At 42.4% G+C, this 27,829-nt stretch overlaps 1 long non-coding RNA gene across 5 annotated transcripts; it reads right to left on the bottom strand.

The window, feature by feature from the left end:
• Positions 1 to 4,634: 4,634 nt before the first annotated feature.
• On the bottom strand, positions 4,635 to 27,825 carry LOC140604900 (uncharacterized). Of its 5 annotated transcripts, none has more exons than XR_012007719.1 (6): positions 27,679 to 27,825; positions 26,799 to 27,461; positions 17,000 to 17,095; positions 16,540 to 16,624; positions 10,808 to 11,089; positions 4,635 to 5,059 (listed from the first exon to the last, which is right to left on the bottom strand). It is a non-coding gene; the product is annotated as an uncharacterized lncRNA (long non-coding RNA). The 5 variants fall into 5 exon arrangements; XR_012007722.1 differs by lacking the exons at positions 26,799 to 27,461; positions 27,679 to 27,825 and adding exons at positions 17,432 to 17,601; positions 18,341 to 18,678 and having other exon boundaries at positions 4,641 to 5,059; XR_012007720.1 differs by having other exon boundaries at positions 4,642 to 5,059; positions 26,799 to 26,925.
• Between the last annotated feature and the right edge of the window lie 4 nt (positions 27,826 to 27,829).

Below are 27,829 nucleotides of genomic sequence, written 5' to 3'. Positions count from 1 at the left end.
ATGAAAGACACACAGAGAGAGAGAGGCAGAGACATAGGCAGAGAAAAGCAGGCTCTATGCAGGGAGGCTGATCTGAGACTCGATCCCGGGACTCTGAGATCATGCCCTGAGCCAAAGGCAGATAGATGCTCAACAGCTGAGCCACCCAGGTGTCTAATAAAGCTGTTACTTAAAAAAATTATCATATACAGAGAACAGAGCCAGAGGTTGAGGGGTGGGAGGTGAATGAAATAGGTGAAGATACAAACCTACAATTATTAAAATAGATGTCATTGGGATGTACTTGGCAGCATGGTGACTGTGGCTAATAACTATATTGCATTGTAAATTTGAAACCCACTGAGAGAGTATATCTTTTTTTTCTAAGATTTTATTTATTTATTTTAGAGAGATAAAATGGGGAAGGCCAGAGGAGGGAGGAAGAGGGAGAGAATCTCATAATCCTGAGATCATGACCTGAACTGAAATTGAATCGGATGCTTAACCAACTGAGCCACCCAGGTGCCCTGAAAGAGTAGATCTTCAAAGTTCTCATAATAAGATAAAAACATTTAACTCTGTATGGTGACGGATGTTAACTAGACTTACTGTGATGATCATTTTCACAATGTATACAACTATCAAATTTTATTGTATACCTAAAACTAATATAATGTTATATGTCAGTTATATTTCCATAAAAAAGTTACAGTGAAAACACTATATCAGAATTTATGGAATACAATTAAAGTAGTGATCAGAGGTGTATTCATCATCTTAGATATTTGTGTCAATACAAATGAAATGTTAAAATTAAATGAATTAAGTCCTCAGCTCAAAAAGCTAGAAAACAAACAGCAAAGTAAACTAAAAATAAGCAGAAAAAGAAATAATAAAGATAAAAGCAGAAATTAATAGGTAGAAAATGGAAAAGTAACATTGAATAAGTTAAAATATTATGTCTTTGCATTTATAACCGGCTAGTTAAACTAATCAACAAAGAAAAGATATGTACATAAACACATCCTGTTATCCAAGGGCCCCCAGCCACCAGCCATCTCATTAGCATGCAAAAAGCATTCATATCACTCAGTAGATTCCAAGTGTCTTAGAACTTCCTGTGTCAGGGACTGAAGACTAAAAGCAAATACAACAAAACATGCTCCTATCACCTCTACTAGTGAGGAACTTAACAAAGTTTTAGAAGCTTTGTGACAAAAATGTGGCATGAAAACCAAATATATATATTTCTTATTATATCCCAGTATCACAAAGGAAGTTATATATTTTATATAAATAAATTTTTAAAAGAGATTTTATTTATTTGGGAGAGAAAGAGATAGATAGCAAGAGAGAGAGCATGAGTGGGGAGGAGAAGGAGAAGGAGGCTCCATCCCAGGACCTTGGGATCATGACCTGCGGCTGAAGGCAGATGTTTAACCAACTGAACCACCCAGGAGCTTCATATAAATAAATTTTAAAACCTAGATGAAATGAGTAATTCCCTAGGAGAATGCAATTTACCAAAAATTGATTTCAATAGAGATAACTATTGAACAGATTAATTTTCACTGAAGAAATACAGAAAGTCATCAAAGAACTAGCCATTCAAAAAACAATTCACCGAGCCCAGATGATTTTGAAGGTGATTTCTATCAGACCTTTAAATACTGATATTATATCATTTTTTTCAGAGTTTAAAATGGATTACTTTGAAATTATTTTTGTGAAGCAATGCAATATTAATATTAAATGTGCTAAAAATTTCACAAAAAGAAGAGCATGCAGAGTGTTCTCTACTTATGAATATCTTGGCAAAATCCTAAAAGGTAGCAAACAGAATTTAATATCATCTTAAGAAAATAATACATTAAAAGGATCCCTGGGTGGCGCAGTGGTTTGGCGCCTGCCTTTGGCCCAAGGCGCGATCCTGGAGACCCGGGATCGAATCCCACATCGGGCTCCCGGTGCATGGAGCCTGCTTCTCCCTCTGCCTGTGTCTCTGCCTCTCTCTCTCTCTCTCTCTCTCTGTGACTATCATAAATAAATAAAGAAAAAAAATACTAAAAAAAAAAGATTTAAAGAAAATAATACATTATGACCAAGCGAGATTTATTTCAAGAATCCAAAAATAGTTAACTATTAGGAAACCTATTAATATAACCTATAATTAATATAATCTATACTCTAATTAATATAACATAAATTAATACAATTTATGTTAGTGGATAGATATAGGCCTTTAACACAACCCAACATACAATAAAATAGTAATTGATGGATACTTCTTTAACATGATATTTATATATAGCATTACACTGCAAAGTTGTACCACACTTTAGGCCTAAATAGCATCTTACTGGTAAAACACTAGAGGCTTTTCCATAGGTCAGGAGCAAGGCAAGATGGACAACATGGCCCCTGCTAGATAATGCTGCATTGAAAGCATTGGCCAATCCAGATGGTAATAAAAAAGGTTAACAACATAAAAAAGTTGGACTACATAAAATTTGACAAAACTTTTTTAATGTTGGGCGGCCCGGGTGGCTTAGCGGTTTAGCTCTGCCTTCAGCCCAGGGCCTGATCCTGGAGTCCCGGGATCGAGTCCCACGTCGGGCTCCCTGCGTGGAGCCTGTTTCTCCCTCTGCCTGTGTCTCTGCCTCTCTCTTTCTCTCTGTGTCTCTCATGAATAAATAAATAAAATCTTTAAAAAAAAAACCTTTTTTAATGTCAAAAAACACTATAGAAATGACATCAGAAGAAAATAGTTATAATATATTTCACAGAGACTGGACTAATCATCCTAGGAAATCTTGAAATTGAGGTGGATGAGACAACCAGAAACCTGATAGAAAAATGAGCTAATAAGGAACAGACGGTTCACAGAATAACACATATAACTGACTCCTAATCTTATGAAAGATGTTCAACCTCACTGTAAAAAAAAAAAAAGAAGGAATGTGAATTAAGACCACATTGAACTATAATTTCTGACCTACTGATTTGGGGAAAAGTTGGAAAGCTTCACAGGACACCGTGGGGGTGAGATGTGGCGGTGCAGGCACTCTGCTGTGCTGCTGGGGAGCACGTGCCGGGGCACCTCCCCGTGTGCAGGAATCAGGGAACAGCAAACAAAAGGGCATTAGGTCTTTTACTCTTTGACCCACAGTCCTTCTAGAAATTTTCCCTGAAAAATCAGTCTTCACAAATCTAAAACTATATGTGTGTGTGTGTGTGTGTATGTGTATATTTATATTCATATTTCTTTATTACAGGTATTTAGAAGGGCAAAATACTGGAAACAAATTGCAAGCCTGTTAGTAGGAAACTGGTTGAATAGTTGAATAGACTGGTATATCCACACAGCAGAGCACCATTACCACCAAACACAATTGAGGAAGATTTCTAGGAACTGACATTGAGTCATTTTCGAAATATAGTAACAGAAAAGACCAAAATGAAAAATGGTTACATTGCCTTCCTTAACTTCTGTATATGAAAGGTGGGGAAATTTAAAATATATATGTATTAGTCTATTTTTGCAAAGAGGAAATACAAGGAAGGATAAACTAGACCCTAATAAAATAGTGAACAAGATTGTTTTTGCTGATCTATTTTTTTTTGTAGTTTTGAAGTCAAACAGATGTTGAAAATTTAAGGAACAAAACAACACTCTCCCCCCGTCCCCAGCTCCCCGCCCCAACAGCCTAATGAGAGTAGATGTTGGGGGAGAGGAAGCATCCCCAGGTTTTGCCTTGCTGATTGGTGAGGAAAGCAGTAATGGCTGGACAATTTGCGTGTCCGAGGGTGAAATAAATCACCAGACCACTGTTCTCATCACTGTCTACTTGGAATGTTCCTGTGTCACGTAACTCTGTTTCTTCCTCCTCCCTCCCTGTCTCCTTACTGAGCTGTTAGGCTCTGCAGTTTTCAGAGATGAAGGGATCCAGGCTCAGAGTCCAGGAGGGACGTGGACAGGCACTGGGACAAGTACATCCTTCTGGATGGACTGTGGGAGCAGGTCATAGGGACAGAGCAGGACCATGTCTCCCTCATCGGGGCCATCAGTGCAAACTCCTGGCTTGATTCCTTGTAGGATGGGTGTTATTTACCCCAGGAAAGGGCTACCTCCCCAGGTGTGTGGTGGGAGGAGGTGCAGAAGGACTGGACTCACCTCGCTGGAGGTCCGCTGTGCTCCCCCCCCCCCCCCTGCTCGGAGAGGCTCTGCACTGTCTAACCTGCCTTCCTGCCTGATCTAAAGGGACTCTGCACTTATTATAAATATCTCCTTGGTGATCTAAGATGATTGAAAATGGCATGGGATTGGCTTTTCACTGATCTTTGTCTGGAGAAGATTTTAGCTTTGTTTCCAGTAAATTCCGTCTGGGATTTGACTCAGAACATCCTTTGCAGAGAAAACCTGCAAGAGGATGTGGGCTTCCCCTTCCTCCCCACAAACACAGGTGCCTGCAGTTCAATTCTATCCCAGAAGGTGGCAGGTTTTGCCTGGAAAAGGGACTCTTCAGGGCCATGCCCACTCCAAGGCGTGGCTTCACAGAATCATGTTCCTTGACAAACATAATTTATAGATTGCTTTTGTTAATGCATCAGAGAGAATGTATGTTCAGGGTAGATTCTTGGTGATGTTTATTGCCTTTTCTATTTAGAAAAAGAAACTAAAGCAAGTAAGTAAGTCTTTAACCCTTTCAATGCGTCCTTATTATACTAGATCAGGCAAAAATAACGGTTAGAATCCCCGGGGCAGGAGGCGGAAGGGAGGGATGGGATAGACACGGGAAGAGCTTTCCATGCAATTGTTCTTTCATTGTGACGTTAGTTAATATCTCCATACTGCCTTGTTCTAAGTAACTCAGAAAGTGGAGAATGGCTTTTTGGCCGTTCCTTTGTGTTGCCAGGATGATGCTTACATAGGAGCTCTGCACGGATTTGGTGTCACTGTGGCCTTCCCCAGCTCCCACAGGCTCGTACCCCGTGGAGACAGCCTGCCAAGTCCCAACACCGTTGTTCCACAGCTGCTTCCTTGACTAAGTGTTGATACGTGTTCTCAGAAACGACTGCCCTACAAAAACATATTTGAGAAGAAACACAGAGTGAAGGACATGCTGGAGTTCTCATTCTGCTTTTTTACTTTCTGCCCAAAATGCAAAGAAACAAGAAACGAACCCGAAACCCTCCCCCCCCTTTAACTCCCTGTTAATTCCCCATTAACATAGTAGTTTGCTGGGCATCTATTCTTTGCCAGACAATTGTCTTATACCAGTGTTTTTTTTTTTAATTTTTTATTTATTTATGATAGTCACAGAGAGAGAGAGAGGCGCAGAGACACAGGCAGAGGGAGAAGCAGGCTCCATGCACCGGGAGCCCGATGTGGGATTCGATCCCGGGTCTCCAGGATCGTGCCCTGGGCCAAAGGCAGGCGCCAAACCGCTGCGCCACCCAGGGATCCCTATACCAGTGTTTTATTTTGGGGGTCTAAGGCAATCATTTTTCATGATACTGGCTTGAAATCTCATGCAAAGGTGATGAATTCATAGAAAACCTGAAACTGAACCATGAAGATGACAGAGTCTCTCCCTCCTGCTGCATGTCCTCCTCTGTCCTATTTTCTTGGTCCCTGGCCCCTGATCCTCTGATCACCACTCATTGCTCCTGGGCTGAAGCCTAGCTGGGGTGATTCTACTCTGGGGACTTTGAGCTGCATGAATCGGAAGGCTGTAGAACCCGAGACCCTGAGACCCTCTCTGGCCAGAGGCAGAGAGCACCTAAATGACAGTTCCCCAAATAGGGGAGAACTCTTATCTGGACACCCATGGCCTGGGGCAGAGCGACCAGCAGCCCTGCATAGACAGAAGGGCACATCAGCTGAGCTGGGGATTGGGCTCCTGACTGGAGAGGCACTGGCTGCTCACAGCTGTTTCCAAATCAAGGAGCCAGGGCACATATTGCTTCTTATAGTCTTGCCCTAGAAGCAATTTCTATGGTATAATACAGACAGGATATCACCTTTTCAAGATTCTCTGCCTAAGGATTCAAAGGTAGTTTTGCTTGGATTCTAAATTTGTTGCTTTTGAAGGGGAGTGTGTAATGGGATTTTAGAGGCGAGGCAAGCCCCTGTTTCAGTGTCACACTCGTCTGGCCTCTAAAACTCTGGGCAGTAGGGACTAGAAGTCTATTCCAGGCAGGCCCAATGGACCCAGGGAAATCCAGCCTGGGCTTGCTCCACATATCCAAGGATCGGTTCCACTTTGTGACCATGGAGCTTGGATGGGTTTCATGACTGCAGACACTCTGCCCTGTTTGGCCTCACTTTCCTCCATGTCTTCCTCTCTCCTCTAATCCTCAAACTTCTCTCTTCCTCTTTCATTGAACAAATTGAAGCCACTGGAAGGGAACTCCCCAAGAGCCCCTGAACCCCTTCTCTGCTGGGAGCGGTGTAGAGTGCTCCCCGCCCCGGGCACCCCTCACTGCCTGTGCATCCTCTCTCACCATCCGGGGTCTTGGCTCTACTCTTTCTGCCCTCTCCCTCTCCCTCAGGAATGACTCATGGTCTCCTCTCCTGGATGGGTCTAGTCAGCATGCAAACACGCTATTGATTCTCTCATTTAAAAAAAGTCAACAAAAAATATCTTCTGACCCCACTTCTACCATCTTGCCCTTCAACTTTCACCCTGCTTTGCAAAAAGGCTCCTTTCCTCCAGTCAGGCTGATTTGGCACCACAGCTCTGTGGAACCTGCTCTTAGTCAGGTGGTTGGGGCCCTCTCTTGGTTAAATCCAGGGGCGGGCTCACAGTTCTCCATTTGTATGACTGTGGCCAGCACTTGGCCTGTCTGCCCCTCCCCACTCCTGGCTGCACTTGTTCCCCCCACTTGCCTTCAAGGACAGCATGTTCTTCAGCTGCTCTTTTATCCTACTTGGCTCTCCTTCTCTGTCCCGCCTGCTGGGTCCTCCCTGGGGTGGGAACTCTTTCCTTCTCTTCCATGCTCACACACTCAGTGACTGTATGAGTATCCCTGCCTGCATGCAATGACTCCCAGCCCCATCCCTGGGTCTCAGGTTCCTCTGCTAAACTCCACACTCACATATCCAACTGCCTTCCCAGACTTTCCATTTGGCAGCCAATAGCCACCATAACTCAAGCTGTGCAAAGCTGGACTTCTCACTTCAGACTTGTCCCCTAGTGTCTGTTGCCATCTCTTTACGGTAACTCAATCTTTATAGTTGCTCAGGTAAAAAATCTGGGTGTCGTCATTGATTCCTCCCTTTCTTTAACCCATTTGCGGCTCCTACTGACATGACTCTATCTACAAAATACATACATGATCTAACCAATTTCTCAACATTTCTATGGCAGTTTTGTGCTCTGTTCTGTGGGTTCCTGAAGCAGATCACCTGGGTGCAAATTCATCTGGGTGACCCTGCACACATTACTTAATCTTTCTTTAGGGCTCAGTTTTTTCACCTGAAAAATGGGGTAATAATACTTCCTATATCATGATGTTGTTGGGTTTGGTTCATATTGTCACAGCATTTGTTATCGTTGGATAGATGTTTGAAACCTTTTTCACTGCATTCCTGGTTATTGGCTAGGTCCTGCATCCACTAAGTACATGTCTATGGAATCATAGACACTCACTTGATGTCAGGTTTCAGACTATACCTCAATTTTGGCTGTCATGACTCTTCTATTTCCTTCTTTCATATCTCTTGGCTATTTAGACCAACCCAAGCTCAGTCTGTCCCACCTCAGAGACACTAGACCTCTTCTGGGTAAGAGCTGGTTGTGGCACCAGCTTGAGACTAGGTGGTCCTGATGGACTCCCTGGTATATCATGGTACCAGGGGCTTTGGGTCATGTAAGAAGGAGATGCCAGGGGTAGGTGAGAGCCAGTAGTTTTAGAGGTGGGAACCTTCAGGCTTCTGACTTACAGAGGCTCTCCATTCCAGACTGGCCCTGCCCAGCTCATAGGCTCATTTACCCTCGGACTTTGGGTCAACTGCACAATTAAAAACATCTGAAGGGACTTGAGCAGCAGTATGATTAAAGGGTCATGTGGTAGAATGCAGAGGATTCATTTGTACAGAGTCAGCTTCACCTAAACATGTAAACAGCAACTGTTACCGTTTGTTGAAGCCTCTGGGTATTTGCTTAGGAACGTCAAAAGCATGAGCTTTGACCAAGGTCCCCAGGTGCACCTGGGTTTGGAAATGGCTCGTTGCTGCCACTAGATGCTGAGTGACTGATGGGGAGGAGTTGGGGCAGGGCGGAGAGTTGAAAGGCCTAATTTTACTTCTGATCTGTTGTTTACTAACTAATCCTGTGACTTTGGACAAGCCATCTTCCTTTCTCAGCCCTCAAGGTTTTCAATCTTGTTTTACTGGCAGAATCATTTTTTAAAACAGTATTTCATGTGGAAGCCAAATTTATGGTTATTACAGATCAAATCAAAAACAAAACTGCTCTGAATGAAAAGGGGAGGGGTTGAGGTGGCCCAGAGCGTTGACTGTTAAGAATATCCCCTCAAATTGTGCACATGGATGGCTCCTGTGGTGTCTCCACTTTACCTCTAAGACTCTGAATAATACAACTTGAAGTCCCCTCCCCCCAGGGATGTGTAAGGACCCTTCCAGCTCTGACAGGTGGTGTGACTTCTTCTGGTAGAACTGCTGTTGGGGTTGCTAACACAGTAGTTAGGAATGAATGAGCTGGCAGTGGGTGCAGAGGGTAAGAAAACAAAGGTCTGCTAAGGGAGGAGAGCATGAGGAACCAGACCATGTATTCCCAGGGCAAAGCCATTCCCAGGACGCCCACTTTATGTACTGTGTATCTGATGGAGCTCTCCACTTGGGACCTCAACCTCTAGGGAGGTTGAAAGAGTTCAGCCATCTTGCTATTCAGGAACCCCTGCCCTGTTTCAACAGATGCACAAGACATTTGCCAGCTGTTTTTTAAATCTTTTATGTCTTACTGCCTAATATCCCAGTTGGAGACGTGAAGATGAATGTGACACAGCCTTGTCCTTGAGGCACTCAGTGTCTGGTGGGGTAATGTCAGAGCACTTGGAATTATTTGCATGTCTAGGTGCTCTCATGGATACTGGGCAAAGGTCATTCTAGCTTGAAGGAGGGGGCCACTCCCTCTGTCTGGGTGGGGGAGGCCAACAAGATGGCTCAGAGGAGCTGTGATTGAAGACTGAGAGACCACCAATGGACTTGGATAGGAGTGGGAGGGACAGAAGAGAGCTGGGAGGAGGCCCTGAGGCAGGAGGAATAGTGGGTGTACAGCCATGGGGACTGGACTGGTTTGAGAGAAAATCTATCTCCTATACAGAAGTTCATACACTTAAGTCCAGGTTTGCATATTCCTCCTGTGGGGCCCACACTACAGAAGGAAAGGCCCCTCCATATAAGCCACAGGTTTGACTATGGTGAATAGTCAGACATTTAGTGTGAAATGATGTCAAGTCATTATTGAAATTATTAGAATTTCTTTACAATTACCTGCCCCTAGAAAAAAAATGACCACATGAAACCCAATCCAAATATTTCTTTTGTGTGCACTTTGTAGATTTCTAATGGTACAACTGGTTGACCTCTCATAAAACAGAGTTTCAAAGAGACTCTTTTACTGTCCACTTTCATGGTGCTCTCTGAAGGCAAAGGAAGGGAAAGGGGCCTTTGGAAGATCCTCATGGAAATTTGAGAGCAAAAGCAGTTGCTTAGGTTCAGTGATTTCTCTCTTTATCAAAGACAAATCCCATAAGAATCAATTAGGGCCTGATTAGAAGGTGGAGGTCCCGAAGAAAGGGAACCTTCCCCACATTTTTACTAGGTCAACCCCCACCTCCCTGAGTGCATCTCACCTGGGGGAGAATCAGGGTCCTGTTATCAGGTTTTATTTCTGCAACCAAACCCCAATAAACACATATCACTCAGACTTGACAACAATCTTCTCATCCTGATTACATTTCCACCCCCTACAGATAACACGTTTTTCTCTCTTTTGTCCCCCTCTCTGCTCTATTCCTTCTCACATATGTATTCCCTTGATATTTACACCCCATCACTCTGCCCCATTAGGGTAAGCTGCTCTGTGAGCTGATGGTTTTCTCAATCAATGGGGACAGTCATGCCTATACATATGCATTTCATGAAGGCTCCTCCCCAGAAATCCTCGCTGAGGAGGTTTCAAAACCTGAGGTGACCCCTCATTCACATTTGATACAACTTGTCACATTAAAGTCTTTGCAACTGATTCTATATCTGCTGAAATATGTGTAAATATATATTCCAAATATATATGAAAACATGTAAGTACATATATTTCTTTCTTTTTTAATAGTCCTTATTCTGTCTCCACTTTCAAGTCTTTGAGGGTTGGCTAGTTGTAAATTACACATCATAAATAATTGTCTGACCAGGGAATAGGGATTCCTGGAGCCCTCCCTTGCTGAGTGGACTGTGGACAGTGGGCTGAGAGCCACAGGCATGGGCAGTGAACAGACTACCTTTTGCTCATTGCCATGTGCTGAGCGTAGTGCCTGGCACAGAGTGGGTGCTCAGGCATGATTCAGCCAGTGGGTGGATCTGTGATCTCCTCGACAATTTAAATCCTGTGTTGATCAAACAAGATGAGGAGCTGACAAAAGCCCTGTCTTAGGGAGTGGGAGTGCTTAGAATTGTGGCCGTGTGTGTGGTGTGGCTTCTAAAACAGGGCCCTCATGGATGTAGAAGTGTCCCTCTGGTGGGACCTGGGGAACAGTGGGCATAATGGTAGTAAAGGGGACCTGGAGTGGGATCAGTTCTTACCTTCTATCCATAGAGGGAGGAAGAGCTTTGGTGATTTCTCCTCTGCCACCATCTTTCTGGGCTCCATATGGAGCTAAGAGAGAGCTTTCTCTCCATTCCCACCGCTGGGGGAGATGAGTGCAAGGGTCACTGCTGTCCCTGGGATTTGTCCTGAGTAGACTTGCCTCCCAAAGGAAGCTCTGCTTGGAGGTCAGGGAGGGAGATCTGGCATGTCAACTCTTCATGCAGGAGCAAGCAAACAATGTGAGTACATCATCAAAGCCAGGCATTGTCAAGCTTTTCCTGTAAAGGGCCAGATGGTAAATAGTTCAGATTTTGTGGGTTGTACGCTCTTTGTTACAACTACTCATTCCTGCCATTTTAGTGCAAAGGCAGCCAAAGACAATACATAAATGGATGGGTGTGGCTATGTTTAAAATTTTATTTACACAATAGGCACAGACCAGATTTGGCCCATGGACTGTAGTTTGCTATCCTCTTCTTTAAGTTTATCATTCTGACCTGACAACTTGATTTTGATCTCTGTGCTCCTGACCTTTTCATTTTTTTTTTTTTTTGAGAAATTCACAGAATTTTGTTATTCTTAAAAATGATCATATGAATTCGTATAATTAAAGAGTTATTAATAAGATAGGTTCCTTTTTGGTTTTGGAATTTTACATCAAGATTCTTATTAAATTTGAGTTATTTTTAGTTTCCATTGAATTAAAAGGAAATTATAATATTTAGCTCCTAAGGGCAGCCAAATATGCTACTGTAATACAGTTAAACATCTTAGGGATTTAGGAAGTTATGTGCTTCGATCCCTAGGATGGCTGCCTGGCTCCTGACCTTTTCAATTTGCTGAATCCCACAGACCATGACTACTGTTGTTCTGACCCCAGCCTGGTCACCCCACCCCAACCGCCGGCTCTGTCTTTTATTCCAACTGTACTCTTGCTCCAGCTGACACTGCCATAACTACACACAGAGAGACAGAGAGAAGGACAAGGGAGCCAGTCAAGGGCAATGCCAGAGCAGACAGTGGAATATTCAAGAGGAGAGATGCAGGTGTCCACTCTGGGATGGATGGATGAAGAATATAATTCAGCCAAACTTCTTTTCTAAGTCAGCTGAGACTGCTATTTAGAATCTCCCTTGCACAAAACTGATGCTAGAGCTCTAGGTGAGGCTCCAGGGAGAAATTTAGAGAATTCTGGTTTAGGTTGGCATATAGTCTGAGAGTTAGGGGTGAAAATCTTTTGACTTTTTGGATGTCACCTGGAACTAATAGAGACCCTTGGAGGATACACATGTCATTCTGTCCCCTCTGTGTCAGGCCTCTCTCCTTGCCTCTAGCTGGACCTCTGAGGTGTCACTCTACTCAGGCTGGAAGCCTGTTGGAATTAGACCGAGCCCTAGAGGTCACTGGATCTAATTTTATTGTGTTTTACTGATGAGTAAACAAAAACTCAGGGGGATAGAGCAAGTCACCCAACATCACATGGCTAGTAAACAGCAGAGTGGACACACCAGGACCCCAGTCTCCTGACTCTGGCATCTGCCCTCAGCAGTGTACCTACCTTCCCCAATATGCTCTCTTCTCAGTATCTCTCTCTCTCTCTCTCTCTCGGATTTCCTGAGGTGTTCATGTTGAAGAATAAGCCAACATATGTGGAAAAGACTCCCAGGAAATCTCTCACCACATCAGCTTACCACGTCTTCCTGCCTGTTGCTCTAACCCATCCCCCACCCCCACCCCCACCCCCACCCAGAAAACCACCTTGGTTCAGATTCTGAAGCAGGTAAAGTATCCTCTGCAGGTAGCTCTGGTGTTTCTAGAATGAGAGTTCATTAGGAAAAGTAATTATTCAAATGCCTCAGGCATAGCAAATTCTACCTTTCCCTTACTCCTCAAACCCCTGTGAGTTCTTAGGACACAGAGCCTCATCATCTGTATTCTTTCCATAAAATATGCTCTCCAGCGGTGTGAGCTGATCAATATTCTTCCTATATTTTTTAAAAAGGCAACCACAAAATAAAAACAAGAGGACCGAGGAGATCTAATTAAGACTCCATAAAGCAGAGGCTGGTATCTCCATGATCTGGCTGGAGTAAGATTGCTGTTTTCTTTCTACCCTGTCACTGATATAAATGAGTTCTTAATTCCTCCTTTTGTGAAGAACAGGTTATCAGGCTCCTATTCATTAAGTTACTTCAGGGCTTGCAGCAGAGCTTAATGGTCGTTTAAATTAGCGGCCTCTGCCTTTAGCAGCATCAGTAGGGAGTCTTGGGAAGGGAAATAAATTTCCCAGGATTTGAGGGCTGGGGGACACAGGGACAGATGAATGACCTTGGAGGTGTATGGAGGGCAGTCCCATCTATCCCTGCTCACAGTCCACAGGACGAAGTTCACACTCCTGACAGTGAATTGAAGGGCCTCCTTGCTGTTTCTCTGCAGCTTGCCTCTCCTAGCCTAACTGATATCTTCTCTCACCCCTGTCTCCCCAGCCATACACAGGGGCCTGAAGGATTCGCCCACTGGGCAGCTCCTGCGGTTTCCTGTTCCTGGAATACTCCTCTTTCTTTTCCTGCTTCCATCTGGCTTTTCTCAAGACTCACCTCAAGACGCTCCTCTCTAGGAAGACATTTCTGACCCCTGGATTCCTCCCTTAGAACTGTCAGAGATTTTGAAAACACCCCTGAGAGCATGTCATCGCACACCCTCCTCACCCTTCCTGGACCCTAAAGCCTTGTGGGTGGGTTCTTCTTCAGATCCAGGGCTTGACTGGCTGTTTGGCTCCTGTTGTTCAGGAGGGATGAAGGAAGAAGGGGGAGGAGAAGGAGGAAGAGGGGCAGGGCAGGCTGTACAGGAGGGAGAATCCACTAGATATTCCACATTCCTCAGGACCTGGTATCTGGTGAAGAATTGAGATGATATCCTGCTTCCTGGTGACATCCCTTGGTTCACCCCACCAACACTGGACACTGGCTTTGAGCACTTTTCATCCACTTTCTTCTCTCCGTCAGCCTTTAGACTTCATCCCAATGCACACTTTCTTACCACTCCACCCCCACTTATTGGGTTATCAAACTCAGATGCTTCTTCTGGACCGCTTGGAAAGTGAGTTTAAAACTGAACAGGCTCCCTTCCAAGAACAACCCACCCATCCACCAGTTAGGGGGGAACCAGACTCTTGGGTGCTCCAATTCTACAAGTCTATTCATTTCAGGTGCAAACCATTTTAAGTTTCAAATACTGCACCTTGGATGCAGAAAGGCTTGTTACTATGGGGACGCCTGGGTAGAGCAGTTGCCAAAGTGTCCAGTGCTTGATTCCAGCTCAGGTCATGATCTCAGGGTCATGGGATCAAGCTCCATGTTGAGCTCCATGCTGGGTGTGGGGCCTGCTTAGGATTCTTTCTCTCCTTCTGTTCCTCCCCCCCGACAAAAAAAAAAGCTCTTTTCTATGACTATTATTTTTGCTATGCCTGTTAGATGTGCATTTTAAGTCAGTTTCTCCAGAGGCAGAGAAAGAAAATGTTCCTGGGATCAAATACGAGAAGGAGGCAGATGGGGAAGGGGAAGAAGCCAGGTGAATGGGTAGCCTCACTGACTCTACGTGGAGCTCTGGAAGCAGGAATTATTCTGCAGAGTTTGTCCTGACTCCTGCAAGTTTGCTGGGCTCTCACATTCCCAAATCAGTTATTGGCTAAGGAGGGAGGGAGGCGGGGACTCCCAGGCACTTCAGTTCTCTGGGCTAAGGAGCCAACTGACTCTGATGGTCAGGAAGTGCAGGTAGAGCCTTTAGACACAAGGCAGATATAGGGAAGTGGGCATGCAGAGAGGCCACAGGATCCAGAGAGGTCCAGGTGGACACTTCCAAAGTGTCCTCTACAGTGTATATGCCAAACCTACCACCCCTAGAAACCACAGACCTTATAAACCATAGGTAGCCTAGCCTTGCTATCTTAGACAAGAAAAGTGAGGTCCAGAGAAAGAAAGCAACTACTTCAAATTTCAGGGATTCAAGCAGAGCTGGGACTTGAAAGGACTTGAATGCAGGACTTCTGACCTCGGTCTAGGACTCTTGTCTGACATCTAGCCTTCTGTCATCAGTCTGGTATAAGGAAAAGAGGTCCACTGGTAACATACTTGGGTAAAACAATGTATTGGTTCTAGATTTATCGACCATTATTTTCAAAGTAATTAAATACTGTTGCAAAAAAAGATTTCTTCTCTTTAAAAAGCATTTATAGATTTCCATTAAATTGCAAGGCCTCCTTGTGCCTATAAGGTCAGATATTTTACAAGAAACCAAATACGTTTTATAATTCAGGTGGCTTGTCTCTATCCTGTCATCCCCTTCCTTGCCCTGTCCCCATCTTTTGGATCACTAAATCGGGGTCAAGTGATGGGTCTGGTTTCCTTAGCGCATCACTTGACCCAGTGGATGAAATGGGAAGAAAATCCAGACCCCATATTAAATGAAGTTGAAGGCCAGTACTGTTCTGATGACTAAATTTTTTATTTTTTAATTGCAGGTTTTAAGGAGAACCATAATAAAATTGCTCCAGAGGGCTTATGTGTTTGTTATCATTAAAAGCAGTTTGCTCAGCTAATTGTCAAGAAATGGGTATCACGTTTGCAAATTTATCTTACATGGCATCTGCATGAATTTTAAGCTCCAGCCTGTAAGTACTGCCAATTTTTGAATACCGACAAAAGCAAAACGTTCCTCTCCATTGCTCTAAAATTCTCTAGCGAAGTTTCTCAAGCGAATCACCCTGTGGCTGCAGTGTTCTCCACACAACATATTTACTGTCCCCACTGTGAGCTTTTGAGGGGACAGAAAATGAGTTTGACACAAAGAGCTATCCTTGATCCCCTGCTGAAATAGTATCATTTCTGTGTTAGTCATAAATAAATAAACTTAAAATGCAAAAGGCCATTGGAGTGTCATTTCCAGCAAGTGTTGACAGTGTTACCTCCTTGCTAATAGCATTTTAAAAATTAGGGGTTTTGCGATTGAAATTCTTCTGAGTAGCATTAACAAGTCATATGGAAAAGCAATATAGCCATTTGACAAAGAACAATTAGATTTTACAGCTTGTGTGAGTGAGAAGGATCCCAGGTAGGATGAAAAAACCCAGCGATCAATCCCTGCTCCCAGTCACCAGTGTAAAACTAACCCAAGTAGTTTGGGGTGGGGAAGAGTAGAGGGGAGTGTATGTGACAGCATCTAATTGAAAACTGACAAATGAAACCAGTGACTGCCAGGACCACATAAATATACAGCTTCTTAGGCTGGTCTTACTATCTTGGGGAGATTTTTCATTCCCAGGACACGTGCTTTTCTGGTTTGGGTGCTTGTCAATGACCCAACTTGGGCTAATGTCCACTGGGACTATGGATTGATTTTAATGAGATGCTCTTAATAGATTGTCTGCTTTGAGACTTAGATGTCTTTTAAGTGAAACTCAGTGTGTCACATTGATGTTTGCTGCCAATCCACTCACAGCTTTGAGAATCCTCAGACATGTGGCCTGAAACCCAGGAAATGGACCCAGAATTTTGGAGTCCTGCCACGGCTAAAGCACCCACAGGGCCCACTGGTGAAGATCGTTTGCAGTCAGGAGAGAGCAGCCCAGGAGGAAAGCTATTCACATATGCTTCATCTTACTTGAAATTAGAGGTTTGGAATGCTCCCTGTTGCAAAATGTGCATGGGGTTTCTCAGTTGCTGAGCATTACCTGGGGAGAATGCAGTTTAGGCCAATCTGGAGTCTCTTGTTACAGGTTAATTTGATAGGTATTTTCCGTGCTTTAAGACTTGTGTCTGTATCAAAACAAAAACAAAAACAACAAACAACAAACAACAACAATGAAAGCAAACCAAAACCAAAGCATGAAGAGGTTTCTACAATTAAGATGTAGAATCTATAAGGGACCTTGTAAAAGTAGCCAAGGGAGGTGGTGCAATTGTCTCCTGAATCCCCACAACTTTTTAGTTTCTCACTCAAAACAGGTTCAAGAATTAGGTCAGCTCTTGAAACCACCCAGCCTTAAGATATTATGATGCCATGAAGTTCATATTTTATATCAGGATTTGTAGGAAGCTTTCCTCCCAGTGTTTTGGAGTCTGTTCACTCATTTGTCAAATGGGAATGACGATAGTATCTCTCACAGGTTGTTTAAGAGCTCTAAGACTTACATGAGATTGTGCACATGAAGACGGATGTCCCGTGTGTAGCTAGTGCTCACAATGTTGACTACGATGATTCTTAGTTCCAAAGGTAGGGTCACTGGACTTAGAATTCAGAGAGCAACATAAGAAGTATGAGAAAAGAACATAATGTATTGTCAGAAGCCCTTAGTTTTCTTGTTCAGACAATGGAATAAAAACAGCCTGGCCTACCTCATGAGTTTTCTTTGAGCATCGAATGAGATCGTGTATATAAAAGTAGAGGTAGCTTATTTGGTGAGAAGTATATCTATATGATTAGCATAAAACAGCTTTCAAGGTCCCCTTGCCCGTGTACAGGGTCACCCTCCACCCCGTCAACTATATGGACCTTTTCCTTCTCACTTTCTTATATGTGACTTAAGGAAATTCTCCTCTGCATAATATGTGAGCTCTAAGTACCCTTTTCATACAGACAGGAGCCTGTTGGTGCTTCTTCCAAGGAGTGGCAAGGAGTAGGGTGAGGCGGGGGTGGCACCGTGCAGTCAGGTAGGTGGACCACTGGCTGTGCAGCAGGTGGGGATTTGTCCCTGAACCTGTTCAGGCTGGCTTTGTTCTGGGTCCCTCTGGACCTGGGAGGGATCAGTCGTATTTGGGAAATAAAAGTAGCTATTTAGTTTACCAAATGACTGTGAAAGCCTCGACTTTAAAAGCATATGGGGGTTTCTGTTTTTGAAGAACTTTGGACTGGCCTGGGGCGGGGGGCGGGGGGTGGGGGTGGGGGGTCATGTTCACTGGTGCTCAGGGACTCTAGCACCTCCCCAGAACCCATGTGGACTTTTCTCAGGAAACAGCTCCTAAATGAAGAACTAGGTACATCTGGTCACTTTTGCACGGTCTGTGTGCAAGCCCTGGGACCTCTGAACATGCCCCTGGCTCCTCACATGGCACATGTTATACACAGGATGGGACTGGTGTGCTAAGGCTTTGGTACTGGGTCCGATTTTACCTGAGGCAGACATCTGGGTCTCCAAAAACAGCCTTTCCTTATAAGGAAGGCTTCATGGGCTATTCTGGAGAGCTCAAGGGAAAAGCAGCCAAAGTGACTGGGGTAAGGGGTAAGGGGCTCAGAAAGATGTCGGATGTTGAAAGCATAGTTACTGCGGTGGAAGGAATCTGACTCAGACTGACATTCCAGCACCAGTGAGTGGCCTAGAGCAAGTTATGTAAATTGCCGCTCTGAACAAGGCTCCTCATTTGTAAAAGGAAGAAGATAATGCTACAACCTGATAGAACAGAGCTCGAGCTATGCTGGAAGTTGGGAGGGTAAATGGTAGAAAAGAAGAGAGAAGAGGAATGTTATTGTTCTACCTGGATAGAATTCAGGAGCAGATATCCCTAGGTGCCCAACAGTCCACGATAGTCTGTTGTTGCCAAAGACTATTCCCGTTTGATCCGGATGCCATCTGTGCCGGTCGTTCCATGTGTCAAATTGGCTGGTTGATTGTTCTGGTTATTCAATTACACACTCACCCAAGTGGTGGTATGGTGACATTTTGTAGCTGTGGTTAACATCTATAATCAGTTGACTTTAAATAGAGGAAATTAGTCTCAACGATGTAGATGGGCCTCATGCCATCAGCAGGAAGTCCTTCAACACAAACCTGAGATTACCCTGAGAAAGAAGGTCTGCCTCAAGACTGCAGCATCAGCTTCTTCCTGAGTCTGTAGCTGCTGGCCTGCCCTGTGGATTTCAGACTTGCCAGCCCCAGCAGTAGCGTGAGCCGATTCCTTGAGTGCATCTCCTTCTCTCTCTCTCTCTATCTCTCTCTCTATATGTATATATTTATATCTATCTCTATCTATATATATGTATACATATATATACACATATGTATACATATATATGGATATATATACACATATATATACACACATCTCTATCTATATATAGGAATACAGATACCTATATATAGATATATACACACATGTCACTCTAGAAATCTCTGTTTATATAGAGATATTATATATGAGAAATCATATAGAGGGATATTAGATATGAGAAAAATTATCATATATCATATATCATAATATGGTGTATATATATCATAGTCAATTATATATAACATGTTATATACACACAGACATGTATTTCATTTATATAGAGAGAAAGAAAGAATTTCAAGGAATTGGCTCATGCCCTGTCTATCTATCTATCATCTATCATCTATCTATCTATCTCACCCATAAGTTCTGTGTCTTTGGAAAACATTAATATGCCAGATCTGTACTCTTTCTCCCATCCAAATGCACACTGAGCTTATGGAAGTTTAAGTTTAAGTGGTAGAGAATCAGAGGTGATGGCCCTGGAGGCGCCTCTGTCTTTTGACCATGAACTGGTAAGACCTCTGGGTCAGGCATTCAGGGAGGCCCAGGAAGCCATGCTGTGACTTCTAAACTTTACTCCTGTATTGGTTTCGTTTGTTTGTTTTTAATGTAGGTGCAAAGGTTTGAATTAAGCATCCTGAAATGCTTTTCATTTCACGGCATCTTATCATATGTTCTTGCAAGTCCTCTTTTTTGGCTATGCTTTGTCTTATGCTATTCCTTTTTATTCTCCTTCCCTGTCTGAGACCTTTTTAACTTCCTTGATATGTTTTTTTTTTTCATTTTAGTTTTTTATTTATTCATGGTTTTGTTTTTCATTTTAGTTTGTTTCATTTTAGACTATGTATCATATAGAGTACAAGTATTTTAATGTACATAAATAGAATTGAGTTGTTTTTCTTCTTTTCTTTTTAAATTCAGCAATATGTTCATAATATCTCTTCCTGTAGGTCTATGTACTACTGGTCTGTTGCTTCTAACATGGCAGAGTGCATCATTGTGTATCTACCATGTTTATTCCATCTTTCCTCCAGAAATGAACCCTTAAGTTGGCTTTCACCCTCACTCCACAATCAATGCTGGAGCAAGCAGCCCCAGGTGGGTACCTCTGAGAATTTCCCTGCCATCTATAGCCATCAGCAGAATTTCTGGGCCAAAGGGTATCTGAATGCTGAATCTAAGCACTTCCAGAATGGCAGAATGATCCCCAGAATGGCCATATCTGTCTGCACTGCAACAGCACTGCACAAAGGTTCCTATATCCTCATATCCTTGAAAACTTCTGGCATTATCTAGCTTCCTGAATTTTGCCAAGCTGGTAGGTGTTAAGTGATGGAGCCTTGATGTTTAATTTACATTTCTCTAATTACTAATCAACATGAGCATTTCTTCATGTGCTTGCTGTGCTTGCTGTGCTTGCGAGACTTCTCTGCTGTGAACTGACTGTTCATGGTTATTGATTATTTTCTTTTGGGGCCTCTGACTTTTTCTTGTTGATAATTTTGATTTGCGGGAGTTCCTTGAAGATTTTCAATATTAATCTTTTGTCAGTTTTAGATGCTGTAAATATCTCTTTCCATTTTGCTATTTTGTCAATGAACTTTCATTGTACAAAATTCCTTAGTTTTGATGTTCTCAAATCCATGAATTTTTTCCCTTATGCTTTTTAGATTTTTTTAAAAGAAATTCCTTTGTAGCCCTGGAGTCCATCTTAAAATGCTGGATTAAGTAAAGAGCAAGTTCTATTTTTCTTAATATAGTGAGCCAATTCCCCCAACCCTTGTATTAATAGTTTATTCCAGCTTATTACCATATCTACACAGGGCTCCATCTTGGCTCTTGCTTCTCTTCCTTTGAATTGTGTTTGTTCACATATGTTCTATACTGTTTATTCCTATGGTTTTATAGTATTTTTAGTAAGGAAAGTCTTCTCACCTTACTCTTTATTTTCAAAGTTGACTTAGCTTTTTGTAAGTTTTATTCATCTATATATTGTTATTGTTTGGATACAAACTGGAAAGATACAAACTCTTTATAAAATATGTTTATGGTATGAAGCATAAAAATACAATAGATACCTATGTACTTATGCCCAACTGATAAGATAAAACATTCTTTTAAGTTCCCAGTGCACTAGCCTACAACCTCTTCCTGTGGCTCTATCCTCTGAAGACAGCCTTCACCCTGAATTTTGTGTTTATCACTCCATTGCTTGTCTTGGTAGCTTGCATAACTAAATATAGATGGTTTAGATTTGAAGTTTTGTTTTTACCTTTGATTATTTTTTAATTGTGTATAAATGGACTGATAACAAATGTCTTCTCCTTCCACTTTCTTTTTTTCCCTCTGCCTTATATTAGCAAAATTAATATCTGTTGTTACATGTGCTTTATATAATTAATATTCACTAATGTACAGTATTCCATTGTATGAATATCATATTTTATTAATGATATATTAACAACAATTGAATGGATTGTTTTCAGTTTTTGACTACTAGTAGTAGTGCTGCTAGAAATATGTTATAAATAGAAATATGTTCTTCCTGCTGCTCATGAACAAGTATTTCTCTACGATAGAACTTCCTAAACTGTTGGGCCTCAGGACTTTTATTTCTAAAAATTATTGAGGACTCTAAGAAACTATTGATTATATGGGTTATGTCCAATTATGTTTATTTACTGTATTTGGCATTAAAATGGAGAAAATTTAAAGGTATTAATTCATTTAAAATAACAGTGATATTGGGGCAGTGAAAATACTCTATATGATACCATAACAATGGATACGTGTCATTTTATACTTGTCCAAACCCATAGAATAAACAACACCAAGAGTCAACCCTAATGTCAACTATGGACTTTGGGTGATTGTGATGTATCAGTGTAGGCTCATCAGATGTCTCACTCTGGTGGAGGTTGTTGATAATAGGAGAGGCTGTGCATGTGTGCGGGCAGGGGGTATATGGGAAATATCAGTACCTTTCCCTCAATTTTGCTGTGAACCAAAAACCTTCTCTGAAAAATAAAGCCTTAATAAAAAAATAATAAACCCCTTAAGGACTGATATAAATAACATCTTTGTGAAACATAACTCTACTTTCTAATGTAAGAAAAATTAATGAAGAGTATTATTGTTTTACAATAAAAAAAACCTCTTTAAGAGAAGATAGCTAGATCTTCACAATTACTTCTACAATCTTACTATTATTTTTAAATTTTATTTAATTTATTTATTTTAGAGGGAGAAAGTGTGCATGTGGGGGCAGGGATGGAGGGAGAGAGAGAGAGAGAAAGAGAGAGAGACAGAGAGAGACAAGCAGACTCCCCACTGAGCACAGAGCCCAGCATGGAGCTGGATCTCATGACCCTGAGATCATGACCTGAGCCAAAACCAAGGGTCAGATGCTCAACAGACGGAGCCACCCAGGAGCCCCTTCTATAATCTGTTGTTAATTATTGTTTTAGTTGAAGTATGCGAAGAAAATCTGGCTTCAGTCAAATATTTATTAGGAAAAGGCAGTGATATTTTCATAGCCTTTTCAGATGATTGTGGATATTTTTCTCTGATACTACAGTAGATGTCCCCCCCACCCCACCCGGTATCTGTGTTTTGCTTGCCACTGGCCCACGATCAACCACAGTCTGGAAGTAGATGATCTGCCTCATTCATCATCAGAAGGTTGATGCCTATGGCATTCACCTTACTTCATCTCATCACATAGGTGGTTTATCTTCTTTGCATCACCACAAGAAGAAGGCTAAGTGTAGCATTATCAGATATTTTGGGGGAGAGAGAACACAATGACATAAATTGTATTATGTATGGTATATTGTTATCATTTTTTATTAGCTATTCTTAATCTCTTACTGTGCTTTTAATTTATAAATTAAACTCTATCATAGGTGTGTATATATAGGAAAAAGCATAGTATATATAGGGTTTAGCACTCTCCATGGTTTCTACCATTCCCTGGGGGGATCTTGGAATGTATCCCTTGTGGGTAAGGAGGGGCTACTGTGTATCAAAATTTGACAACTATTAATATCTCTAAAGGTTAGTTGCAATGTGAAATCTGAAACCATATAGATGACCCTTTTGTACTCTCTTACATTAAAATTGATTGGCCTATCTTGCACTTTGAGTGGATCTTTTACTCATGTATGATTTTGTGATATCACATGTTGGTCATTGGACGTTGGTTTCACTAAGTTATGCAGATATTATAAATAGTGACATATTTCATTATATCAGGAGATGACATTCATTAATATCTCCACTGATCTCATTAGAAACGCCTTTAAGTATTGGAAAGTTGTCAAGCTCAAGGTTTTCAAGATTCTGATTTTTGCTTGAAAGATTGAATTTTACCATTGGCAACACATAATGTTAGTTTTCCCTAGAGTGAAAGGCTCCCATTGTTCATTTTTGAGAAAATGTCTCTCGAATATTCAAGTCTGAATAACCATAGTTTACCTGTCAGTATTTGCTTCAAACAAAAATGATATTCTGTGAAATAAGTAGTTAGTTGAGCTCACAACCCAAGCAATTACACAAGGGCTTTTTCTCAAGACAATTTTCATACTTCAAAATGCAACTGAAGTGTTTCAGGTATATTTCTCATTTCATCATTTAGAATTTTAAAAAGATGTTTATCAAGGGTTGAGATTTAATAAAACTAATACCTTTTACTGCTTTAAGGATTTTCTTTTATTATTATTTTTTTGCTTTAAGGACAAGTCATTACTTGACTTTAAGTAATGATGGCATTTAAAAAATATGAGTATGTGATAATGTGTAATATAGACAATGGAAAAAGAAAATATGTCTGGGTATTATAATGAAAATAGCTTTGACCTTGCAGACCCCCTGAGCAGGTTTCAGGGATCCTTAGGAGGTTGTGGACCATGTGTGGAGTGCTTCTACTCTACAGTACCTATATGGGTATTCATATCTTCACACTTACTAGATAATGTCAAACTATCATTATTTTTTAAAGATTTTATTTATTTGAGAAAGAGAGAGAGCACAAGCAGGGGAGAGGCAGAGGCAGAGGGAGAAGTAGGCTCTCCACTGAGCAGGGAGCCCGATGCGGGACTTGATCCCAGGATCCCCTGATCATGACCTGAGCTGAAGGCAGACACTTAACTGACTAAGCTACCCAGGCACCCCTATCAAATTATTTTTTAAGTGATTGTAACAATTTCCACTCCTATCAAGGGTGTAAAGGATTCTCATTTCTTTGCATTCTCACTGTACTCGATGACTAGAGTTTTATATTTTGGCCAATATGATGGAAAAGCAACCGTACCTCACTGTGGTTTTAACTTTCATTGCTCTGTGTGAGCACCTTTTCTTATCTTCATTGGTTATTTGTGTTTCTTCTTCCATCAAGTAGTTATGTGTTTTGTCCAATTTTGTCTTGTTTATTTATTTTTTGGTCTGTTGATATTCTTTGTGCAATACAGATTCATCTGCCTTTTTCTCTTTCTAGAACCCTTTCCCTTTCATTTCTTCTCTTCTTTTATCCTGGGGTCTATCACTTTTCCCTATAGAAATTATACATTTTTAGGAGGTTTTGGGGTTCCCCCCCCCAGACTCTTTATATGTCTTGCAAGGACTGTAGTCATGTATTGTTAGATAGTCCTGTGTTTTTCTCCTCCACTGTGACTGCTGCATTCCAATGGGCTCTGATCTCCATGACTGAAAGCTTTCCTGGGGAGGGAATGGGGGAACTCTGTTCTTCACATATTGCCTACCAGGCCTTTGTTTTCTTTTTCTTTTCTTTTTTAAGATTTTATTTATTTATTCATGAGAGACACACAGAGAGAGGCAGAGACATAGGCAGAGGGAGAAGCAGACTCCCTGTGGGGAGTCCAATGCAGGACTCTATCCCAGGACCCTGGGATCAAGACCTGAGCCAAAGGCAGATGCTCAACCACTGAGCCACCCAGGTGTCCCGAGATTTTATTTAATTATTTGACAGAGAGAGAGAGAGTGTGTGTGTGTGTGTGTGTGTGTGTACACAAGCAAGGGGAGCTGAAGAGGGAGAAGCAGGCTCCCCATTGAGCAGGGAGCCTGACTCCGGGCTTGATCCCAGGACCCTGAGCAGATGCTTAACCAACTGAGTCACCTAGGTGCTCCCATTTTCTTTAAGGCCAGTGCTCACTGCGCAGGTTATATTAGTTGTCATGGATGAGAGACTTGGAGAGAGAAAAGGAGAGAAAGGAGAGCTTTGGGTGAAGAGGGAGAGTGAAGAGAAGGAAGAAGAGATTTTGAGTGATGGGGATAAAGGGGAAAGGGAGGTGGCTGGTGGACACTGTGAGCAGTGAGAAGCTACACATCCAACTATGGCAGCTCACTGGAAATGGAAGGTCATCCCGTAGGATCCGGAGATTCCCAGCCTCAACGAGGATTTCTATGCTTGCAGGACAGTGTGCACGATGCAAACTTCTTGGGCAGCCTGGTGGCTCAGCAGTTTAGTGCCGCCTTCAGCCCACGGCGTGATCCTGGAGACCCAGGATGGAGTCCTGTGTCGGGCTCCCTGCATGGAGCCTGCTTCTCCCTCTGCCTCTCTCTCTCTCTATCTCTCATGAATAAATAAATAAATAAATCTTTAAAACAATTTTTTAAAAAGATCAAACTTCTTATCTCCAAGTCTACTGTGACTATGCACAATGTGGATGCCAGCATGTACCATGGCTAAAGCAGAACCAGTGGTCCTTGTGCAGTTTCTGGGCACCTCATGGAGCTTAGCTCTCTGAAGTGAGGTTATTACTTCATCCTGGAGGGATGAGGACTTAAAATCAGATTGAAGGAGAATAAAAAATTAAAAAATGAATATTTCTGAAACAAAAACACCAATTCAAAAGGACATCTTTATCCCTATATATATTGTAGCATTATTTACAATAGCCAAGATACGGAAGCAGTCTAAATGTCCGTGCATAGATTAATGGATAAAAAAGATGTGGGCGATACATATATATACAATGCAATATTACTCAGCCATAAAATGTGGGACATTTGCATTTGCAACAACATAGATGGATTTACAGGGTACAATGCTATGTGAAGTAAGTCAGTCAGAGAAAGACAAATACCATATAATTTCACTCATATGTTGAATTAAAAAAACAAAACAAACAAACAGAAAAATAAGACAAACAAAAAACCAGACTTAACTACAGAGAACAAGCTGGTGTTTGCCAGAGGGGAGGTGGGTGGGGGGATGGTTGAGAGAGGTGAAAGAGGTAAAAAGAGGGAAGAGCACACACTTACTATGATGAGCACTGAGCAATGTGAATCCATTGTTGAATCATTATATTGTAACATTTGAAACTAGTATAACATTGTAAGTTAACTGCACTTGAATTGAGAATAAAATGAATGTTTCTTATGCTCAAGTGTTGGGACTGATATTTATGACTACTAAAGTCTTAGCTCTGATTTTATTTCTTATGAACAGATTCTGGCTTTCTAATGCTGAGAACACTTGCTTCTCCTTCTGGCTCCACGTGATTATTCCCAACTTGTTTACGTTGACAAATAGTAACAGGCCCATGCCCAGATTAATCAGTGAATTTGTAGAGATGTGTGGGGTTTGGGAATCTGTCTTTTAATAAGCCTCCCAGTGATTTTGATTCAAGAACCTGTGTTTTATTTGCTAGATTTTTCCTAAATGGTTGGTGAGGGATACAGTTTCATGTGGCACTGCCTCAGTAACTGGGGCAAGATTGTTGCCACCATTAAAGAAAATGTTTGCAAAATGTCCAGCGTGAAGTGACAGGCAATGAGTGATGGGTTCCGTGACACTGGTTACCAAAGGAGGTGATGCTTGGCTTTAGTTTGAAAGTTTGAGTAGAAGTTGGCCAAAGAAAAGGGGAAAAAGTGTTCCAGACAGAGAAAGATCAGGACACTTGTGAGAGAGCACGGCACATACCTGTGGCCCAAATGTAGTGTGAAGGGTGCTCCAAAGGGAAGCTCCTGGAGAGGTGAGTGAGGATCAGGTCTTTGCATGTCAAGGGCTTTGAAAATGGAAATGGCCAATGGATTGGCAGGGAGAAGGCCTGGAACGTGGAGACCTGTGAGGGGCTGTTCTAATAATTCAGCCTCACCCACCGTGCAGAGCTGTGCTGCCTGAGCTCAAGCGTCACTGCCCCTTAAAGTTTGGAATTGATGCATTAGTTGCCGGCTTCCTTTTAAGACATGTCTGGTGGGTCATCTTTGGGTTTTTGTGTGTTTTTTTTTTTTCTTTTTTATTCATTTGTTTTTACTGAAGTTCAACTTGCCAAAATATGGTATAACACCCAGTGCTCATCCTAGTGGGTCATCTTTGTGATGATAGTGATTAGTTATAATTGGACTGACAGTGTCCAGTGAAAAGGAAAGCCACCGTGCGTTATAAAGCCAAAACAATGGCCAGAGCTATCCCCATGGGCTGTGTGGAGCCCGAGGCCTACACGGGCGTTTGGAACAAGCGTGTTACTCTCTGTGCCTCTCTTGGCAGATTATTTCCTGAGCAAGGTCGGGTACTACCCTTACCCTGCGGCCGGTTGGCTGTGTCCCAAGTCAGGGATGCATAATTCACTCTGGGGTCACCTGCCTGAGAAAGAGAGGCAGAGGGACAAAACCAGCAGAGGAAGTCAGCTTCCTAAACAGCCCCCCCCCCCCCGCAAAATTTTCCTTTAGATCTCGCCCCTTGAGCCCCTTTTAACCACCTGGCTTCTGGCCTCAGATTTTCATCCCTTTTCTTTACCGCCTCTCGACCGCGTGACCCGTGGTCGCCTGAGTCCCTCTGAATGTCTGTGGGAGGGACGCACCTGCAGGTCAGCCTCCCCTCCCGGTAGCTTGGAAAGGAGCTCAAGTCTCTCAGGTAAAAATAGCAACAGTCTCCGGGGCCCTCCAGCTAAGATTCTGTCTGCCTGGTCTCATTTCCCGTCCGCTCCTCAGGCTTCTCCCCGCCGCCCTCTG

The sequence above is a fragment of the Canis lupus genome, chromosome 15, assembly GCF_048164855.1.
Source record: "Canis lupus baileyi chromosome 15, mCanLup2.hap1, whole genome shotgun sequence".
NCBI lineage: Eukaryota > Metazoa > Chordata > Mammalia > Carnivora > Canidae > Canis > Canis lupus.
This window is presented reverse-complemented; position numbering and strand designations above follow the sequence as displayed.